At 43.4% G+C, this 22,133-nt stretch overlaps 2 long non-coding RNA genes across 2 annotated transcripts; one reads left to right on the forward strand and one right to left on the reverse strand.

Annotated features, from left to right (window-relative positions):
• Nucleotides 1-3,624: 3,624 nt before the first annotated feature.
• On the reverse strand, nt 3,625-5,491 carry LOC121075427. Its single transcript, XR_005822961.1, has 3 exons — nt 4,442-5,491; nt 3,961-4,077; nt 3,625-3,889 (listed from the first exon to the last, which is right to left on the reverse strand). It is a non-coding gene; the product is annotated as an uncharacterized LOC121075427 (long non-coding RNA).
• On the forward strand, nt 4,195-6,903 carry LOC121075737. Its single transcript, XR_005823136.1, has 3 exons — nt 4,195-4,907; nt 5,902-5,946; nt 6,303-6,903. It is a non-coding gene; the product is annotated as an uncharacterized LOC121075737 (long non-coding RNA).
• Nucleotides 6,904-22,133: the final 15,230 nt, after the last annotated feature.

A 22,133-nucleotide genomic window follows, 5' to 3' on the forward strand; every position in this document is an offset into this window, starting at 1 on the left:
GTGGCTGTTTGGGCCCCTGTGATGGCAGGATGGCCCGGTGGGATGCCAAGGGAGGCTTTCAATCTGGCAAGGACACTTGTGGCAAAGCTTCTAGAAATCCAGCAGGGAGACAATTATTCTTGTCTTAGGGAAGCGGATGAGTAAAGAGATGCTGTAACGTGATGTTACAAGGGAGCAGCTTTCTGTGCTTATTGGCCCCATCTCCTGGGGGTGAACCAGCCCGGTGGCAGGGGTTGTCCTGCTCTGGTCCCACTTCTGTCCTGCAGGTCGTTTGCCTTTCTTCCCCTTTGTGTCCGCATGAAATACGGACTGACCACGGGCTGCAGGAAAGCAGCTGTGATCCTCTTCCTCCAGGGTAAGGCTTTTGTAGCGATGTTTAATTAATAGCAGTAATAAATCCTCTCAACCCATTGGTCTCCCGCAGCACAGGTGAGCATTATCACAGAGACAAAACTCGGGGCACTGGGGTTAATTAACTTGCTCCGGGCTGGTGCCTGAGCCAGGGTGGGTCTTCAGTCAAGAAAACTCCACAGTCAAATGCACGGAAATTAGAAGAATGTCCCCACGGAGGCTGCTTAAGCAGCCACAACAAGGTCACAGAAGGCACAGGAACAGCAAAATGAGAAATGCGTGAACAAGTACAAGCAACTAAGGAGGAAAAAGAGGGAGGAAAGATCCAGGGAGGAAGATGGGATCTATTGAGAGGTGTAACTGACAACAAGCACCATTTTTTTGGCCATTTTCCCCCTCCCCTGCACAGGTGAGGCAGGATCTTCGTGGCCGTGGGGCGGCTACATGCACACCGCCTGCTGCGCCTCTGCCCGATGGCGAATAAGCAGCAGAGTGTGTGATGGCTCTCTTCATCCCGTAATACGTGCAGCAAAGTACGTATTTAATGTAATCAGACGGTAGGCTATAGATCAACAGCACTTTCTGCTTTGTGCAGCTTCTGGAATGAGTCATGTTTTCATCTTCATTTGGATGTGCGCATCCTCCAAGTCAGTTGATAAATTGTCCTTCCCTAACTCAATTAAATGTGGCTCTGTTTTCCTGTGGTGCTACAGTTTAATTCACAGCATTGCAGCGAATGTACTGCAACGAGGCTTCTTGTAAGTTATTCGTACACGGTGCTGTTTTGTCTGAAAGAGCTATGGCTATAAAGTAAAATATGAATTTCTAAAGAGAAACAAAGTCTTTTTGAGATGCGCTTTTAATAAAGCCCTTGAGACCAGTGTATGGAGAACCCTGAACGTCAGCAGAAGAACTCCGAGCTACGCCCGTTCACCCTCATGTTCCTGGGTACGTCTGAGGTTCATCAGGGGTTGCTTGTGACCCACAAGGGAGCCTCTGCTGACACTAATGGTCGCAGTTCAGGACAGTGGGGTGGTGGCAATTAACACCATTAGTAGCCCAGCCCTGTTCAGCACACAGTCCCAAGCGCCCATCGCTGTGCCTTGAGGGAATTACGGCGCATCAGATGGTGATCTCCATTTTGTCGTCTTTTCCACAGCAAGCTATTATCAAAGCGCAAAATTTGTTCAAATTAACATCTGAAGCCTTCTTCTGTTTGGGGGGGGGGTGGTCTTTGAAAGCTTAGGTAGTCTATCAATGACCCAAAGTAATTGCTTTCTCTAAAATATGGCTTTCTAACAGGAAATCTGACTTGGATGTATGTAGTGAATGACTTAATTTATGTAGAAGCAATGGGTCTGAAAAAGGAGGAGGAGGAAAAGTTGTGATATGGAGGCTGAATCTATCTTAAGTTATTAATAATAGATGACTCACTTGGGATTGTTTTTTGATAGATTTAAATTAAATCTCATCAAATAAGTGATAATTGGATATATTTATAAATGGGCAAAGCCTACTCCAGGGGATTTCAGTAATATTGTCAATAATACAGGTTACCTGTAAAATTACCCAGAATTAATTATTGCAAACAGTCGTACCTGGCTGCAACAGTAATTCATTGTAGTAATCCCTGGAAACAGAGGCTTTAACACCGTGTCCTCTCATTCTGGATTTGGCCTCTAAACTGCCTCCCAGAAAGCAGGAAGTTCTTGGCTCAGTAAAGCGAGGCTTTCCTCTCAGCAGCCTGGCCTGAGGTGCTTTTAGGAGGTTTACTCAAAACAGCGGTGTGGTTACCAGCAGCTCGAGAACTGTCAAGCAGTTAATGAGTCATAAAGCCGGCTTTCTTGGGACTGGTGCGTCCCCGTAAGGTCTTCTGAGGTCTGAGTGATTTGATACTCCTCATGTAATGGGGACATTTGTACACACGTCAATGACCTGTGTGAACTTGTTTGTGCTTTACAAGGGCTGTGCAAGCGAGAGCTCTGTCCTGCAGCTGCCCGCGGATTTCTCATGGCACCTGCAGGAGCTCTGAGGATGCTGGTTAAGTGAAATCTGATGGCGCTGGCCAACAAATTCAACGCTTGGTCATATTTGCTCCCCTGGTCAAAGCAAACCATTGACCTGAAAACCTTTCCCTCTTCTGCTCCTGCCACACACGAGCTGCTGTGATGTTTGCAAGGCTGCAGAAAATGAGCACACAGGTGAGAGAGAAAGACGGACTGACCCCAGCTTGCAACTACCATTACTTGTCCTTTTCTCCTTACGTTTTGAGACAAGTTGTCTAGAATTTCTCTCCACTAAGTGGTATGAGCTGCATCACTCCTGCCCCTCTGCTGCTTTTTTCTTCCTCTTTTCCCCCCCCCCCCCCCCCCCCCCCCCCAGGAAAACCCCAGCTGTGGTTATTTCCGCATGGTCTACAACCCTCTCGTTGTGTTGGGTTAGTCTGGCCAATATAGGTTGTGTTTGCCTCATCTGCATGCAGGAAGGCACTTCTGCATAGCTTTAAGGACTGTGGTGTTCTCTACTGATGAAAATTGTTAGATACTTATTTTTTTTTCTCCTACAAATTATCAGGTCATTTAAAAAAATGAACTCATTTTAATCTAATTCTGCATGTGCAACAGTCTGGAGAGTTATTTTCAGCTCCAGTAGTTGCGTTTGCAATTATTATGCTTCTTTTAAGAAAAGAAAAGTAACAGCTCTATATTTTATGTGAATTACTGGTGATTTTTCAGCACAACTTGTGTTTAGGATAAGTAATAAAAAAAAATAAGAGGCCAAATGGATAGTAATGTAGACTTGAAAAAGAACCACAGAGGAGGTAGGAACATATGTAAAGATTACTAAAATATTAACATTTGACTACTTAGGCATGAACATTTCACTAAAAAAAGCTTGTAATTCTTATTGAAGTGAAATCAATAGTTCCTAACTAACCATTGCTTCTGATTGGAAAAAAACACTGAATATTTTTATTTCCTTTATTTAATTGCTGTAATTCATGTATATCTCAGACTTGTCTGCAGCCCATCTCCTGGAGCTCTCCTGCACGTAGCGGTGTGTTAGAAGTGCCTCAGTGCCCCAGTTTGCTCCCAGCAAGAGGCTGGGCTGAGGGGGTGGTTTTTCCTCTGCATTTTTTCCTGTGGATTTTCTTCCGGTGGAATTTTTCCTGTGGATTTGCACCCAGGCTTTGAGAAGTTTTGGAGTACAACATGCCAGTGTGTGTGACTTGTCTAAGTGCTGCTAGGACAGGCGTGGCTGATGGTCGCATACCATCCCAACTTGCTTTTAAATTTGAAACTAATTTTGTGCATTTCCATAGAATTTGCAACTGATTTGAACACTTCAGATTCAGAAGCATGGTGGTTACCTCATGTTGGGCTCCACCCCCATGCATTGCACAGTGGTGCCCTGTGCTCAGAGAGTTTGATCATGAATCTGCTTCCCATGGTGTGCTGCCATGAAGCTTTCCCCATTTCAGCTCTCCTCTGCTCCTGGCCTGCCAACACCAGAGCACGTGCTTCCCGATGATTATTTGCTATCCAGAAAATAAGTAAGTGCCAGCTTCTATGAAAACATCTATCAGCATCCATTCCCAATTCTGTTTACCTGCTGCCAAGAACCTCAGACCCAGAAGCAGAATGAGACCGAAAAGGGCTGGGAGGCGTCAGGCCGCCACTAGAGGAGCTGAACGCTGAAGTGTCGGTAGTAAACACTTCTGGTCTCCTGCATGAGATATAAGATTTACCGAAGAGGAATTTTTAAAATGTTTTCTGTGTTAGTAAGCCAAAGATTTTTTGAAACAAAAGAGAGACTTTCAGAAATTTAATACAAATTGCCAGCAATTTGCCTGATGTTTAACAAAGGGAGCAGGTCAATCCAGCAAGCACGAGACAGGAATAAAAAGCATCAGCATCTGCAGGGAGCGATGCAGTGCAGCAAGGGGGAGCAGAAGAAGCAGGGAAAGGCTTTTTATAATGTTTTGTGGGGATTTCTGGATTTGCTAAGCCCTGTGTAAGAAATGTGTGCATAGCCCTGTGTATAACCTCCCTGCCTGGTTTCAATGTGCCTTGCTGAACTTGATTCTCACCTGCATATTCAGGTGTAAAGCAGGATGGACATCGGATGTACCAAAATTGGAGTTGTCTGTAAAGTGCTGGGTCTGGGTGATCAGGGCAGTGTTTGCAGATGTCCAGACCCCGTGGGAGGGTGTGCACACACAAGTCGCCCCTTGCTGTCTCTCTGTGGCTAGCACCACGTACCTTTCCCCCTCTGCCCCAGCAGCAGTGGGACATGGCCCCCCATTTGTCTTTATAAGTGCCACATCACATTTCACCATTCGGGTAGAAGAAACAGTGATGGGATATTTGTTCTCTGCAAAATACAAAGTGACAGGACATCTTTCTCAACAAATGAATAACCAAGTTTAAATAACCATGCCAAAATATTCTTTTGAAAAACGTCTGTCCCTAATTCAGTTTGCCCGATCATTGTAATTTAGTGTAGTTTCCTTCTGAGAAACTGAATTATTTGGGAGGCCACACAAGACTGCAAAGGTATAACTGGATTTCTGCAGATGTGGAAGTCTCTTACAAATGAGATCTAGGAGGCTTTGTCAGGACCCGAGAGTCCATCCTGAGACTTGCTTTGCCCCAGCTCGGTGACACCAGATCCCACGGGGCTCCAGCCGGGCAGTGTGTGTTAGATATGAGAGCAGCTCTCTCGGTGATGGATGTGTCCCCGTGCAGTGATCGCAGCCTGGGTGCTGCCACATTTGGGGCACGACTTGGGCGCCCCATGGTCGAGCCATTCTGTGGCTGTGCATTGCTTTCAGGGCAATGGCTCCATTTGCTTGCTCTGCTTTTTTTCCTCTTTCCCCCTCTACAATTCAGGTCAGTATTTGCCTTTGAGAACCCCAGTGTCCATTTCTTCCTCCAACACAGAAACACCATGCAATGGGCTGGCGTCCCCGGTGCCTGTCCTGGTGCTGGTGAGTGCCAGGCTGGTGCTCAGCCCTGTAAAGCGAGCAGCAAACATTCACCCTGCTGGGAGGCAACAGGACACAGGGCAGCTTTCAGGGATGACAGATTAAATGAAACGGAATTTATAAATCGCATGAACACCTCTCTGTATGATAAAGTACAATGGCTGAAGTGTTTCCAGTAAGTCATTTTCCGCAGTTTCTGAGATGGTTTCTGAAAGGACACTGCTCATTGCCCTCATTATGTCCATTCCAGACAAAAATCAAGGCTGTGTACTCCACTGCACGAATGTCAAGTGAAATGTTTAAAGGCCCCTTGTACTATGTGTGCATTCCTCCTACATTCCCTGGCATGGTTCCTGGGAGTGAAATTAGAGGGTGTTAACAGTTATGTGTCCTACTGGTTTTTTTTGTTTTGTTTTTTTGTAAACTTTTTAAAAAAACCTGTAGAGTTCATTCTCCTGACCTCTCCTTCCTTACCAGAAATTCTTGTGATAAAGGGAAAACCATCCAAGCCATTATCTTTATCTTCTGAGGAGCTGAAGGATATTGTTCTTTTTGTATTACAGGGTGGTGAGAAGGCATATGGAGAGAAAGACAGAAGCACAGTGAAGGTACCTAGTTACTTATATTTGCTTTGGGGTTGGCCTGTTCTGCAGGGATGCACAGACTTGTTTTGAGGCTGAAGAATAAACAACAAAAGTTGCAGACATTAAGACACCAGGATGCCATTCTTCGAGAATTCAACACCAGGACTTAGGAAGGAAAGGGCCTTTGGTGTAAGGATTGACCTCAAATCACAATTGTAGGGCAAGGAGAAAGCTTCAGGGGCTTCAGCAGAATATTATGCAGACGGTGTTAGGTCTAAGTTTCTTAATTTTGGTGACAAAATTTCTTATGAAATGTTAATTTAAAATAACAGCAGCAACAACAATAAACAAACAAACAAAGAACCAATCCATTTTTACAGCAGCAGGAACAGTAAGATGGAAAACCCGAGCTGTGGAGCCAGCCATGCCCAGGATAACCGTGTGTGAGGAACAAGCCACGTGTGGAATCCTAAGCAGAGAACTCCTGGGGAGGGGCAAGAAAAGTACCACGAAGTAAAAATCCTTTAGGCAAAATAGAGAATTGCACCGCGATGGATATGTGATTCTTTTTCTTATGTATCTAGGCAACTATTTGCTTTAGAAGTAATGACTGTTATAAATCACAGAATGAAGTTTCTAAACCCAACACATGCCTGGAACAGAGCTGTTGATACTATCCAGCTAATAAAACATATTTCTTGAAGCAACATCAAGTTACCTATCATTGTGTCACTCACCTTTGTGACAATGATTACAGCTTATGCAGGGCATAATTTAGGACACCTTTAGAACAGCTCTAGTCTTGTGTCTGGAAACAGCAAAAAGCCAAAGGAACTGTGAACATATGCCATCTTACAAACAAATGGTGTCATCTAATTCGTGAATTTCTGAATGTCACATGAAGATATGCGGTATGACAGTCTCAGCCGGTGCCTCTCCCTGCCATTGCTTTGGCTGAGGCTATTACTTTTGGGGTCAGTGGGTGAGGGACCCAGGGCCAGTGCCTGGTCTGCATGGATAGAGAGAGGGACACAGTTAAGTGAAACCTGAAAATAAAGATTCTGAGGAAAACAAACAAAAAAAACACATACAAAGTTGTGTGGTCTATACTATTAGCTGGCCTTTTTAGGTCTAGATTAATATTTGCTTCAGTGGATTACCATTTTGCTCTTGGGACCTATGACCACAAATAAATAAATCCTCAAATGGTACTGGAACTTTGACAGAGCTATCTGAATGTAAGGATTTCAAAGTTTGGCATTTGGCAATACACTCTGAATGTAAAAGACAATGGCATGTGTTTTGGCTATTTGAGAAAAATAACGCTGTTTTTTTCTTTTGTGTGTGAAAAATGGGCTACCCATTGAAAGAGGATCTCGTTCCACACTGCTACAAGCATTTCATGCATATTCACAAAGAAGCAGTTTTGAAAAGTACACTGATGTGCTTGCTGCTGGAGGTAGAGGGGAATATTAAACACCCAATTTTTTTCACTTCTGCTGCTGTGTAAATACTGTGTGCTGTCCTGTTGGGATTAGCTAATGTTTGCTCAAGGTGGGAGAGGTGTTTTTGGAAAACAGGTGGCTTGGGACTGGATTTTCCCCCACAGGAATTGCTAAAATGGAAGCTGATTTCAGGTTGTTCTCTGTAATTTTTACTGTTGGCTCCAATGGAAAATACCCAAAGCAAAGAGTCCATGCAACAGGTTCTAGCTTACCTTGGTCCTCTCCATCACACAGCAGGACAGCTGTCCTACACACATCGTTGTCCTTGGAAAGTGAAAAGGCCCTTTGCTATCACATTTTTAGCAAAGTATTGAAAATATCTAGGATTTAAGGCAAAAGAAACTCCCCAAGCTGCCTGAGACTCTTTGGCACCTAACTTCCAATGACCTAGAAGGGACGAAGTCCCTATTTGCTATTTATTTTCATTTTAATTATCAAAACACATAAATAATGTTGTCTGGGTTATCACTTGTGTGAAGAACCCACAGATTTTGGACCAGCCTTTCTGTTGTGAGTACAACTAATGAGGAAAGCAAAGCAATAAAGTAACAGCCTTTGGAGGAGAACGTGCCGAGTGTCTCCTCTGCCGTGCATTAATTCAGTTCTGCCATGCGAAATGGCACCTTCTCCTGCAGAGAGGATTTGAGAAACATTAAACTTATCAATACGGGGGAAAAAAAAAAAAAAGAAATCATTACCGTAATGATAGCCATCACACCAAAGAGTGAGGAAAAGTGCAGAGAACCACGTAACTGTTTTTCCAGCTTTCAGAAGTGTCTTTCCGTTACAGATGAACAAAAGGCTTCTCGCAAGCTGATGAGGCTTGGGGTTTGTTTGATGCATGAGCAGACTGCAAGCAGTCAGGCAGAGAGCAGTGCTTCTGGTTCTGAGCACAGTGTCCCACAGCCCAGAAGCTGAAGAGGTGCTTCAAGAGGTGGGAGCTGGGGCGGTGCAGGGGCAGGACGTGGCCGGGCCTCTCTGCGCCCTGAGTGTTTTGCTTTCAAAATACGAATATCCTCATGCTGGCCAGCTGGCCGGTGTTCCCTCCATCCCTGGAGAGGGCTGCAGCCCCCTCCCCTTCCCAAGTCCCCCTGAGCAGAGTGACTAGTGCTGGCCAGCATCTCCTGGCCCGTGCTGCCCAGGCCGTGCGGGAGGCAGCCAGCTACCGCCGATGGCAACAGGGCAGAAACCTGCTGGTAAACGTGTTGTAGCTTGGCAGCTCCTCACCATGTGCTCTCCTGAATTATGGCAGCTGGGCATTAACCATTTGGTTTCCCCTGCTTTTTCTGAAAGCTGTGCACAGGTCGTGAGGCTGTGCTGCATTATTATAGGTTGAAAAACGGACCCTCCAAACACGAGGCAGGACGGGCAGAGTTTCAATTTTTGTGTGTATGCAGAAGCATTATCACCCATAAACAATTACAAAGCTATATATTTAGTGTTTACATGCTTGGTTAGCTGATTTGTGGATGCAGTCTGTCAGCGAACTGCTAAATGCTGCTGTTAGCTTTAGTCCTGATTTCAGAGGCCGGGACACAAATAACACGGTCACGCCTGTCTGGAGCACGGGGTCTTCAGGGGAGGGACGCATTTGTACCACGCATGCACCCTTCTTGTGGGGCAGGAAACAAACCTGGACCGAGATTTCAGGGACTGCAAGATAAAAGGAAAATAGTTCCATGGGATTTTAAAGCAAGAAATTAAAGGTTTTAAAATTGCATGGACATTTTTTTTGGAAGTGAAATATTTAAGAAAATGGCAACAAAAGTGCAAAATGCTCCCTTCATTACAAAGAAAACAGTAGTGTGTTTTACACTGCAATGAGCAGGGTGTTTTCAGGTTGTTCTGACTCTGATGGGGTGCCTGTTGAAGCAGGGTGCCAGTCACCAGGTTAGTGCTGTGCGTGACTGTGTTAGGGCTGTCGGGAAGCTCCGACCACTTGCATTTCTGTGAGAAAATAAAACTGGTTTTAGAAATTTTCTCTTGAGCGCTGTGTTTAGGCAGTAAATACTTCATTTCTGCTTTAGTTACCAGCTGTTTTAGTTGCATTCACTTGGCAGCGGGCAGGACGGGTTCGGTGCAGCCGACGCCACGGCAGATGTGCTCTGGAAGCCCTCCTCTCATCACTTCAGCTTGTCCCAGGAAACCTCCGGAGTGCTATCGTAAAGCTCTGCTCACTGAAACCTGCCAGTTAGCCCGTGGTTACTCTAATTCCAGCAGCCATACCCACATAAACAGGACCCAGTCTTTGCCTGTATAATTTCAATGTCTCGGCTTCAGGTTTTGCATCCCCTCCCCTGGTTGCTGCAGCCCCACAGCCGGTCCCCTCCCCGTGCTGCTGTGGCCTCGGGCTTAGGGCACAAGTCCCAGCACTGGAAGCGGGGGAAAATCCTAAGCAAACGGTCCTGACCCAGGGCAGGAGCAAGTCTTGTAAGGTCTGGAAACTGCCTTCTGTTCAGAAGTCATAGTCATTCTCCCTCTGGCTCAAGGACGGTGTGTTAGCTGGGTGTAAGCGTGCTCCTTTGATTTAGGCATGAAATGGCACTGCTGCTATCAGACTGCTAAAAGAATCTTTTTTTATCTAAATGAAAGAAAGAAAAATCTTTTTCCTTTTTTCTTTTTTTTTTTTTTTCCTTCTTCAATTTTCCTGGGAACCCTTTGCTTGGGGGCAACAATAATTATAAATCTGTTCTGATACTCAACTTGGGTTATCTTACTTCTCTCCCATTTCAGGAATGAAAGGGTCTACAGAGCTCACAGAGACACACTTATTTGATCACAAATACAAGGATGGTGCATGACAGTAATTAAATTTTTACTTTCAACTAATTTAATTTGTTAGCAAAATAGGGGAAAAGGCTTTACTGCGGATGGGAAGAGGCAGCTTCTTACACCTGACTTTACTCGCACTTGACTAACTGCTTCATTAGTACACAGGCCAGTTTGGTGGCAGATCATTAATTTTCATGGATGTAATCTGGGAAGCCAAGTATTAGTAGAAGGCTGGTCTGCCAAAACCAGCATAAATGTGTTAATGCTTATTAAAACTAAACTGTAAGTCTGTTTTCATGCTGCCTTTGCCACGTTATGAGTTAAGTGCTGAAACATATTAAGACAGCAAATACAAAGAGAAGGGATTACTGTGTGTTACAGCAAAGAGCAGGAAAGGCAGAGGTTTTCTACTGAGAGACCGAGCCCTCTGGCACAGTTGGTGTTTCCTAGAAAGCAGGACTGATGAAAAGTTGATGAAAGCTGATGGAGCTGGGTGTCAGGCTCAAGTGAGAGCAGTTAGGTGTTGCATTTGATGGCCTCCCTTGTCAAGGTGTTTATGCCCTTGCAGTTCAAATTAATTTCAGTAAAATTGCTTATATTAAAGGATATATAGCAGTAGGTTGTGAGGCAGTAAGGGCTTTTTATTACTCTTTTATATAACTTTTTTGCAGGAAAAAGTCCTCCAGGGTTACTGGAAGAAAGCAGTCCTGAGCTAGATGTGTCCAGTGCAGAGACTGGGGACCATCTTTACAATGCTAGAGTGATTTTCAAAAGGGATAATGTAACCAAGCCAAAACACACATTTTCAAAATTTCTTTGCCTTGTATTCAGAAAGAAAAGGATCTTATTTCTATTAAATTAGATTTTTTTTATTATATAGTTTAGAAAATCAAAGGTTGTAATTGATTTGTACAGCAGATTGTAATAATACAATGGAATGCAAATAATTCACTATGGGATTTGTCCATTCTTTATGTCTAAAAAAAATTCTGAATTTCTGAGTTATCCTTACAAGATCCGTTAATTGTGTCCTTGGAGATTTTCTCTTAGGATTGATGCTGACTTCTGCAGGACATGTGATAACTTACTGATACAGCAGAAACAGAAACTTATTTAAGAAAGTACATAACATTTATTTTCCTCAGCTATTAGATCGTCAGTGCCCTTGCTTGTTTGTTTTATTGCAAAACTATTATTGCAAGCAGTGGAAATCTGTGCTTGTTCAGTTGTGCAGTGCAGACATTTTCTGTAGTGAATGGTGTCCTTTCTCCTTCTACCTGTTGATAATAACATTTTTATTTCAGTTTGTAACTGTATTTCTTTACCTTTATTTCTTGAATCCACTTCAATTGCCAATAAAGCCCACAGTCAGTAGCTGGAAAAGCTATTTTCACAGCAGAAAACATTCTGCCCAAACATGTTGTAAAATTAGGACAAATGCATTGAAATACTCGGATATGAAATTTGATGGTAGCACTTCAAGCTTCACTCTTTTCATTCCAGGCTCTGATAAAAGTGGCATTAATGGAAAATGTTTTCAGAGCAGTTTTCTTCCCTGTTTCAGTGGGAGCAGTGTCAGAGCCTGGAACAGGAGGCACAGGGAAGAGGGAGGTAATGCCTCTGCCCTGCTGGGCCTGTCACCTGCTGGCACCGAACGAGGCCGTTTAATGTGGGCCACGAGACATACGGAGTATTTACCAATATTTTTTGTCTCTCTTCAAAGAGCCTGCCAGATCTCAGGGTTTGTATGTGCCGTGCCACGTACCCACACAGAGAAATCCCCAAAGTGTACAGCTTTCTGAAGTTCTTTGATTTAGCCATGGGACTTGAGGCCAGGAAAGGAAAACGCCGATCTCCGGGGACTCAGGCTGGGGGAGGTCAAAGCCTTTTACAAGTCATGCACACCGTGAACTCACACAGAAGCTAACAGGTTTCAAGGGTCTCACCAGTGTAAGGGTGGTTTAAGCACTTCACAAAATTGGTCTCAAGATTGTTATAAGCTAATATATGATGCAAGCAATTTACCCCCCTGCAAAGACTCCAGCTGAAGGCTGGCAGTAGTAAACATAATTGTGTTTACCATTCCCAGTTTTGCAGAAGAGTTTGTTGATTTCCAGAACAGTTAAATTGATTTTATACCTTTATGAGCACACAAAATAGCAATTAGTCAATGGTGTATATTGGATTTTTGACAGGTATAAAATTATAGTGCCAATTATTTCACCCAAGTCAATGAACAACATTCATTTCAAACAGCAGAGGTTTTTGAACAATCTTTAGAACAGTGCTGACAGTAGAAATACAGCAGTTCACTAAATGTTTTAAAGGTATGACTGCCTTTAAACTGAATAGCAACTTTTGTTGTGTGTGTGTACCGTGTGTCCGGTACAATTTCTGCTATTATGGTGGCCAGTTCCTTACAAACATATACTTAAATTTGTTAAATCTTAACTATTTAACAGTAATGTAGTAGTATGTGAGGTCTCTTTGGTCTTCATACTTCCCAGAGGCATAATGGAAAGAGCACTGAGCTTCCTCCTTAAAAGAAATAAATTTGTATCATCTGAGCACAGAAGCTCTCTACACATTTGTAGCAGTTATTTGGTCTTTTGGGTAGCTGCAACATCACATTTTACTCCAAGGCAAGTGAAATTTCACACCTCCAGAAAGGTTGGTGACTGCATAAAGGTTTGGTCTAATTGATATTTAATTTCAATTATTTCATCTATCTGCTTGTCAAATGAGAAAATGACAAGTTCAACAAGCTCTGCAACTTGGCCCTGCCACTTGCTTGACTTGGGTTGTTGATGAAAGACAGCTTATTAACTATGCTCCATTATATTCAAGAGAAGATAGCATTTTTAAAACAGAAATGCATTATATAGGAAGCTTCTGAACTTATACACCTCTCAATATAACAGTTACATCAATTACAGTAATTTTGTAAATTACATATTTCAGAGATTGCCTTCAAAGTTTGCTTCTCTGAAAGCAGAATTTTAAAGGAACACGGTGTTCTTCATTGGTGTTATTCTTGTTCTAATAAAAGCATGCAAATAATAGAAACTTGTTATAAACATGATTCCTATGTAATTTGGAAGCCTGGCTGAAGTGAATTGGTTTTATTACTCATGGGGAAGGGATGCACAATTGGTCACGATGAGTACAGGAGGATATATTTTCAGAAAAAAAACGCCAGAGAAAGTTCCTGAGATCTTTCTGCTGCAAAGCTGTCCAAACACATGGCAATGAAACGTCCCCACAGTGCTGACAGCCCGAAGTGGAAAGGGAAATCCTGCCATGCTCATGGGATGGCTTTGTCTTACCTAGAGGGGGAAAGGTATAGGTGGTACTCCGGCGGTTTTAAGGATTTGATTGCTGAGGACTTTTATTCACCCTGGTGCTACAGCTCGTGGCTCTGGGGGGGTCTCCAGAGCAGGAGAATCTGGCTCTCGTGTGCAGCGGTGACATGCAGCAGCGTGGTGGCTTCTCTCCAGTGCCAGGCTGGGGGGCGGTGTATGTTCATACAAACATCCTTCGTGGAAAACACATTGCCCCTGCACTTTCTAATTTCAACATTTCAAGTGAGGAGTTTATAAACTCTTCCCTGACTCTGAACACGTCTCTATCACTATCTTATCATTTATTCTCCTATTTTTCTGTGCAATATAATCAATAAATCCATGGCTTCTAACAGCTTTTCTAGCACTTTAAAAAAATCTCTGTTTATCTTTTGAAAACTTCCATTCATTTCCAAACATTCTCAGCAACATTTGTTAGTGTTTCTCAGATTTCACTGTATTTTTTCAGCTCTGCTATGGAGCAGCATCTTCTGGCAGAGGCTGCAGGCAGCGCATCTGTGACTCCTGTGGACATGGGGGTCTGAGAGGAAGGTGAAATGTGCCAGTTCATAGACAAAATACATCGCAGGACAGTGGTACTTACAAAGTTGGCAGTCTTTGAACTCCAGCAATGCAAGGTACAAGGATGATTTTTTTTCCCCAGCTCTTTTTATTGTGATGCCAACTGAGATTGAAGAGCCTGTTCAGGCAAACCGTGATCCAGCTGCACATTTGCCTCAGGATACACATTTTACTTACCTGTGCATACAGCAGATTTAATTTGAAAGGTCTTCCCTTCCTAACATAGCTTTAATTAAATAGTAATTCCATTTCTTAGCTTTGTGACATAGGGATTAGGGGAGGAAGAAATGATCTGGCAAATATCTTTGGAAAAAATACAGAATATATATTTTTTTATTAATCGTTTATCTCCTAAGGTTAAGCTGGCTTTACCAGCATAAATGTTAAAAAGCAGAGAATTTCATTGCCTTTAAAAGTTTCATTTTTTTTATTACTGCAGCTTTGACTGATCAAGATTGAACTATCCCAACTAATGGCATCAATTCTTTTTTTTGTAAACAAACGAGGACATTAGAGGCATGATTTATCAGTATTCCAGAGAGTTTTCCTAGTCAGTGTTTCTAACCACATCGCCTGATTTTTATAAACTTCATTACATTATAATCAATGCATGTGTGAGGCTGAGGGAGATGAGAAGTATGATTTCTTATTCTTAACTGCCATAGTAAGCGTTTATTAAGGCACACTTTTCCTGGCTTGGCGTTACAAGACAGAAATATTGAAAAACAGCAGGCATCCCACAGGGCAGAGTTTGGTAATCAAGATTGCATTAATGCTAATGACAGTGGCTGCACAGCTTATTTCCTGAGAGGTAGAAGTTATTTTAACCAACAGCTTTTGTGATAGAGGTGGAAACTGGGAAAATTTAGGCTGCTTCAGGCTTGTGCACGGACTCTGGCATAGCATACGGGAAAAGAATCCACCCAGAAAGAGGAGCACTGCTGGGACAGCCTCGGGGTTATCAGACTTGGAGGATGCAACGCCATCTGCTTGGGGCGAGCATGGGTTTCCTGCCCTGTTGGCCAGCATTTAGGAGGATTTGTCCCCTCTGGGGCTGCCTGGGCTCCAGCACTGTGGTGAGAGCAGGGGTGCCCATGTCCCCTCGCCCCCATGGGGGCCACCTCTGGGCGCAGAGCAGGATGGAGGAGCACCACCCAGGAGCATCCTCCTGGCACGAAGCCTCTCCTGTTAGCGAGGTGCTGAGCTGAGCCCAGCTGAGCCCCCAGGTCTCATGCGTGCAGACAGGGAGGAATGCTTTCTGCAGCCCCTCCACGCAGAGCTCCTGTGCCCGCAGTCAGCACCTTTGATTGTTCTTCCCCGGTACACAGTACTGCTGTCTCTTGTCTCGTTTGTGATCCACAGTGATCCCAAGATCTTTTCTGCAGCACTGCTACTTAACCTTATTCTTATGTTCCTTATTCTGTATTTCTATTTTATGAGACTCTAAATGGAGGATTTTGCAATCATTTTGATTGAATTTTATGTTTTTCATGTTTTTTCTCTCTCTTTTTTTTTTTTTTTTCCCTCCCTTCAGGCTGTTTTTCATCTTTGGCAAGGTCACTTTGAATTCTGATCTTGTCTTTCAATGTATTTGCAGTCTCTCTTAGCCTGCTATCATTGGGAGATTTAATAAGCATACTCTCTGTTCCATCACCCAAATCACTAGTGAAAACGTGGAGTAGTGGTGGATGCTTTGCAAACCCTGCAGGCTTCTTCTGATAGGTGCTTGCACATCAGCAGTGGGCTGCTCGTAATTGCTCTTTGTGTGTCCTGAAGACAGGTTCCTGCTGCTTGCCTGTAACAACATGATGTGGAACAGGGTCAAGGTTCCCGTCACAGCTGCTCTGCCCACCCATCCTATTGCCTGGCCGCAGAAGGAGGCCAGGTGGGCTCAATGTGGTTTGTTTGCGACAAAGCCATGTCAGCTGTTGCTCATCCCTTGTTTTTGCTGGAGGCTTGTTAGCTGATTTTTCCTAGCTATTCCAGAAGCAGAGGCTGAGCTGGCTGATATATATAATGTCCCACGGCCTGCTAGTTTTGCTCTGTCTCAGCAGGGGGGTGTTGTTTGATTTTTCTTTGCAGCTGGGGCTCCTGAGCAGGCTTCCAGGGATAGCTAAGGCCCTAAGGCTGTATCATTGCTTACCCAAGTGCTAGGGATGGATTTTATCTGACCCAAGCTGAATGAAAGCATTTAACTTAGTTACCCTCTGAATTTTCCTTTCTGTATTGTTGTCCAATATTTAGTTGCTTTTGTTACCTATGCTAGCAGCTATGTGGTTGTAGTTTGCCCTTTAGTGAAGGGAAAAAAAAAGAGGACTTAAACTTTTCTTCTTTCTTGATAATTGGAGTTTTAATAATTTGATAAACCTTGTCAGGTGGGAATTTGGACTGAAGATACAAATGTGTGAATTAATGCTGTAATGGTAAATATAAGAGAAAGGCTAAGGTCCTTCACTTAACCATCATCTTTCTGGTTGAGAGAGGGAGTCTGTGCTTCTGCTAAGAAAACCCAGTGTCTTTTTATACATTTCACCTTCTCCGCACTTAATTTAGGGTAGTAGTTTGCTGAGTCTTCTTGAAATCTGTCGTTATTATTTTATGATTCTTTTACTCTTTCTTGAATGTTGGAAGTTGTGGGGCTGAATGGGGACCGGTGGCTGGAATGAGGAAACGCAATCATAACAGCTCCTGGTGGCTTCAGTTTGTGTCCTGTGCCAAGCCTGAATTTAGCACACAGTTGCACGTTCAGAGCTGCCGATGCCCTAGGTTGAGCCCCTTAGTTGTCTCTGCAGGGGAAGCTGGGCATCCCTTTAGCTGATGTGCCTCCGTGGCTGCCTGAGGGTGTCAGCTAAGGGGAATGCTCCTTTGCAGCGGCTTACGGTGTGGCTGGCCGGTGTGCCGCATGTCCCTGTGGCCAAGCAGCACCACGAGGAACTGCCAGGCTGCCAGGCAAGGCCTTGCAGGTCAGGAGGGTGAACAAGAAAAAGGTGCATGCAAAGCAGCTGAAAACTAAATCAGCAATGGCCAGCGGTGGCAATAATTGTTTGGAAATAAATGACATTCTGACTTGGGCTGCCATTTGACTGCTTCACTGGGAAGGTGATGCTTGATCTAATATAAGCTTTAGCAGCTATTGTTTTTCAGATCAACTTTTAGTTTTAATGAAGTGGAATAAATGAGATTGAATTAGTTATCATGCTAAAAAGAAGAAAGAACATGAAAGTAGTCACTTAATTTGACGGGTCAGGCAAAATATTTCACAAATTAGCAGCGCGTTTAACTCTAATGAGATGTGATGATTTAAATTTCTCTGTGTAATGCTATCAGCAGGAATGGGATTACACCAGACTCTGTTTGGCAGGATAACTTGGCTAAAACTGCAGTCTTAAGTTGTTCCAGAAGCATAATGGGATATAAAACCCAGGTGCGGAGATGCTTTTTTTCTGAATTAAAAATGAATCTGATCAGTCTGGGACATCTTAAAACATCTGGGTTTAAAATGGCTTGAAGCTGTATCTGAGCTTGGTGGGTGCAATGTTTGATTCCTGTTCATTTGCAGTGCTACCACTGCAACAGCAGTAAGGGAATTCAGGTTGTGCTGTTAAACGTTTCGTTAACTTGAGCAATTTTCAAGTGCAGCCACTGGGGGCTGTGTGTGGCTCCTGCATGAAACCTTATTACTTAGCTGTACTTTTGCGTTTACTGTGAAGAAGTTAGTCACTTAACTTTATTCTTACGGCTTTTGCCAAGACAAAGCATTGGTTTTCTGTTTCACTTAAAATATTCATTTGTTCATCGTGTGTATACAAAACAGTCTGTGGCAAGAAAAAATAAGACACCTGCTCCCCACCTATCCCTGCAAAAACGTTTTGAACCCTGGTGGCTTGGATCGTTTTGGACCACAGAGCTGAGGAGCACCCCTGCTGCTGCCCCTGGAGCAGGCTACGTGTGCGGGCTTCTCCCCGCCCGGTCTGTAAATCCGAGAAGTCCTCGGGGCTGATGTCAAGAGATGTGACTGAGCCAGGGCTGGTGAGGGGCCTGCCTCCAGCCCCGCACTGGGGGATGCCCCATGCAGGGGGGTCCTCACTGCCCTGTTCCCTCTGGGCTGGAATGGAGCCCAGTGGAATTGGACCTGGTGTGGTGTGTGTTTGTGCTGGGCTTCCTCACAGCCACCTGGTGGCTTCCGCTTCAGGAAGAGTGGCTTTCCTTTCATGTTCTGTGTCCCAGCAGGTGAATGTAAACGGCCTGTTCTTGTTTTCCTAACAGAACCAATTCAAGGCATTTCTCAGTCAATAGATATCATGAATAATTAAAGAAATTTTGCCTTTTTTTTTTTTTTTTCAGAAAGCACAGAGAATTTGAAATGGTTAGAAAAACACTTGAATCTAATTAAGGAACAATTCAGTGAAGAAAACCTTGACACTTATTTTTAGTATTTGATTCCATACCATACAAATTTAAATGTAAATTGTGCTTTGGAGAAGAATGCTTCCATGAAAAGCTGAGAGCATGTGTTGTATGCTTAGTGTTTTACAAATGGATTATCTCAGGCCTGGATTTGTAGTTCCGGCCTGTGGGCAAAATTCCACCTCAGTGCTTGCATTACTGTTAGTCATACAGCTGTATGTATATTCTCTGTTCTACATGTTGTTGATAGAATTGTGTGATTAAATAGGAAATATTTTTTTATGCAAGAGATTGTGATCAGTATATTTAGGTTTGAGTTTGGATATAAGATTTGAAATAGGCTGAGAACAGTAGGCTAAGAATTGTTTCAGTCACACATTGCTGGCAGGATTGGAGTGTCAGCGATCTTGACTATTCTAAAGCCAAGGGATTAGTGATGTCTTCAGCAGTCTTGAACAGTGGCCTGCAGGTGAGGTAACAGAATGCGAGCTGCCTCTGCTGTTAGCCCCAGCAGTGCCCGAGTCCAGCAGCTCACAGCCAGGCCAATGCAGTGCTGAGGTTTTTTGCTTTAAAAAAGGCATTATATGGTAATTGTATTATTCTCTGCTTTACTTAATTATGAACTGAAATGAGCGAGTTCTTCAGCTCCCTAAACACCTCAATGTATTTCACAGAACTTAAATCTCTGCAGTCAGTAAAATTGGATTCAGTTCACCAGCTCGGCAAGATTTATGCGGGGTGGCTCTGATGCTCTGATGAGATCCTTCATCCTTGTCTGGGGAAGATTTAAGGTTCTCTCCTCCCTGTGCCAGGTGGACCTGGCTGTGCTGCCTGAAGAGGTTCCCCTCTGTAGTGGGGGAGGCAGCTGGGCAGGTGGTGGGGCAGCTTTCTGGTGGGCTGTGAGTGGCAGCGACTTTGGTTTCAGCTGCAGTGATGGCTCGGAGAGCTGGAGGCTCTTGCTTGTGTCTGTGGTTCTCAGGTGGTCACCTCCTGATGGCTGCTGCTGTGCCCGGGGGATGGTGTGAGCCAAAGCACAGTGCGTCCTGCAGGATGGGTCCAGGTGCATGCTGTGGTGGATGCTGGGGACTCGGGTGGAAAACAGTGTCAGCCTGAACTCAGCTTCCTGCCTCTCTGGTTTAACTGTCCCCATGAGTTCTGTGATTATTGTTATTTTTTAAAGTGGAAGATACCTGTTCTTCTGAGAACTGTGGGAGCTGGAAAAACTTGAACAAACAAAACACTTAAAAATACACTGCTTTCAATGCTTCCAGATTTACGTGCCAAATTTCACTGGCAGCCTGACTACGGAGGCTTTGTAAGGATTCTTATAATTTTTTTGAAAACTGGCTTCACTTCTACAGGTTTCCCCCCCTTTTTAAGCAGTGCTTTAACCCAAGTTTGTACTTTCCTGCACAGCTACGAGAACTTTCTTGCATGTGAAGGCTGTGATTTGAGGACTGAACTCAATGCCCTCTGAGCTGGAAGCACGTTCTTCCCTGGCTCAAAGCAAAGCTGTGTTCCTCTGGCAGAATCATGTAGCTGATCTGTGGCAACACCACTTTCAGTGAGGTGTTATCTCTATTTTGCACTCCAGAGTAACTGGAAACATCAGACCTATAGCACACACGTGTGGCTGCAGTAAGCTTAATGAGTGTGAAGCTGGGGAAAAGCCTTTCTGAGCTTGTGACTTGCAAACTCTGCAACCCCTTCCCACATTTGCAATCAAATGAAGGGGTTGCCCCTCCTCTAAGAGATTTCCCTAATCAGAAATACACGGTTAGGCAGAGGGATTTAGGGAAGTGTTATACTCTGTGGTGTTATGGTAGAGGGCAGCTTTCTGCTTCAGGGTGGAGTGCCTGGTCCCAGCAAGAGCTGGAGATTTAACCCGGAATGGCCACTGCTGGGGGGCGGGAGCTGCGAGCCAGGAGCGCTGCATTCCTCCCCTCTCTAGGGTCCAGACATTGTGAAGCTTCTGCTCTCCGCAGTCTTGAAGTATTTAAGGATTGGACTATAAAGTCAGTTTGTTTCTGTTAATGAATATTTAACAAAGCCACACATCCTTATGTTGCCCTGCAAATGTGTGTTTGTCCTTATTTTTAATGTGTTTGTTATGCCTCAATTGTGTAGGTGTATAAGATTGTCTTCTACTTCCATAAACTTTAAATCCTGGTGTTTGGCTATCTATTTCTTCAGCTTTGTTGTTATACTCTGGTAATATTTCTAAAGGATGTGTTCTACATCCAGAAAATAAATTCAGTGGTGGAGGGCACTCATGTGAAACAGCCCTGCATCTGAGGTGTCAAAGGTAGATAAAATATGTATCAGCTACCGACAAGCATTAGATTTTGTCACTGTGTTAATGCTGGTTACATATCACTCAGATAGGAGAAACATTTGCTTCTTGATTTATGTTCACTGACAATGAAATGTCCAGGATGATTAATTACAGCCCTAAATGATAGTGCCCTTACTCGTACCTCCCTGGCCTGAATGATTGAAATTAATAAATATATTTGTATTGCCGTGGAATTTGCTATTAGCTGTTAAAATATTTGCACAATTGACATGCTGTGAAGGGATTTAGTTAAGACTTATTTTTGTAATTGGTAACTTGCTACTTTTTCATAGCAGTTTATTGCAGGGAAAGAAGTAGGGGATTTTGAAACTGATTATAAGGTTAAGGATAACAATTTTTCTGATAATACTTTCATCTTATTATGACATCTTTAGGAATTTGTGAGTCCCTAAATCATCACTTTCTGTAAGCATTTTAAAGGCTTTTACCTTTATATTTTGTCATAATTAAGTCTATAAATTACTTTGCGAATCTGTACTTTCAAAAGATCAGACCCAGGCACATACCTGGACTAAGTCATGTAGAGGAGATCACAGATAGCAAAGCGTTCAGAAATATCTCTGTTACTTGCAGACACAAGTCACCTACACTTACCCATCATTTGGGGAATTTTTTATTAAATTTGTTCTGATAAATCTTTGTGTGTGGGGAACAAAACAAAGAAAGCAATGACCCTTAGTCATATTTGACTTATCTGCTCAATGGAAATGCAATATTTTCTGTTTAGACTGGAACGACCATCTTTTCACTCTGAACCTTGTTTGCCCTGAGCCTGTGCTTCTTGTTTAGTTTTCCTTTAAATGTTTTGCTCAAATGTAATGCTTTATTTATTTATTTATTTATTTTATTTGAACTAAAACGCTTTTATAAAGTTTCTGGCTAGCTTCAGTTTTGACTTTAACTTCTCTGTGCCTCAGTACCCCGTGTGTAAACTGGAGATAATGCTGCTGCCTTACCTTGTCAGTTTAATTAATGTTGTGAAGCACTCAGATAGTGACAAATAGCAAAGAAAAGCCCAAAGGAAATGAAAAATTCTTTATTCAGAGTAGTGTTTGGACAGTATGCAGGAGATAAGGCCTCAGACATGCTGAAAAATGAGGCGAACACAAAATATTAAATACATGCTCATTAAGTAAAAGGGATCCATCCTATGTGCAGGAAGGCAGGAGCACATAGGAAAATGCTGATGATGCAATTAAAGATGTAAATAAACAAGATTCATGAGATGAATGAGGTGAGATCGGAAGC

The sequence above is a fragment of the Cygnus olor genome, chromosome 10 (genome assembly GCF_009769625.2).
Source record: "Cygnus olor isolate bCygOlo1 chromosome 10, bCygOlo1.pri.v2, whole genome shotgun sequence".
NCBI classification, from domain to species: Eukaryota; Metazoa; Chordata; class Aves; order Anseriformes; family Anatidae; genus Cygnus; species Cygnus olor.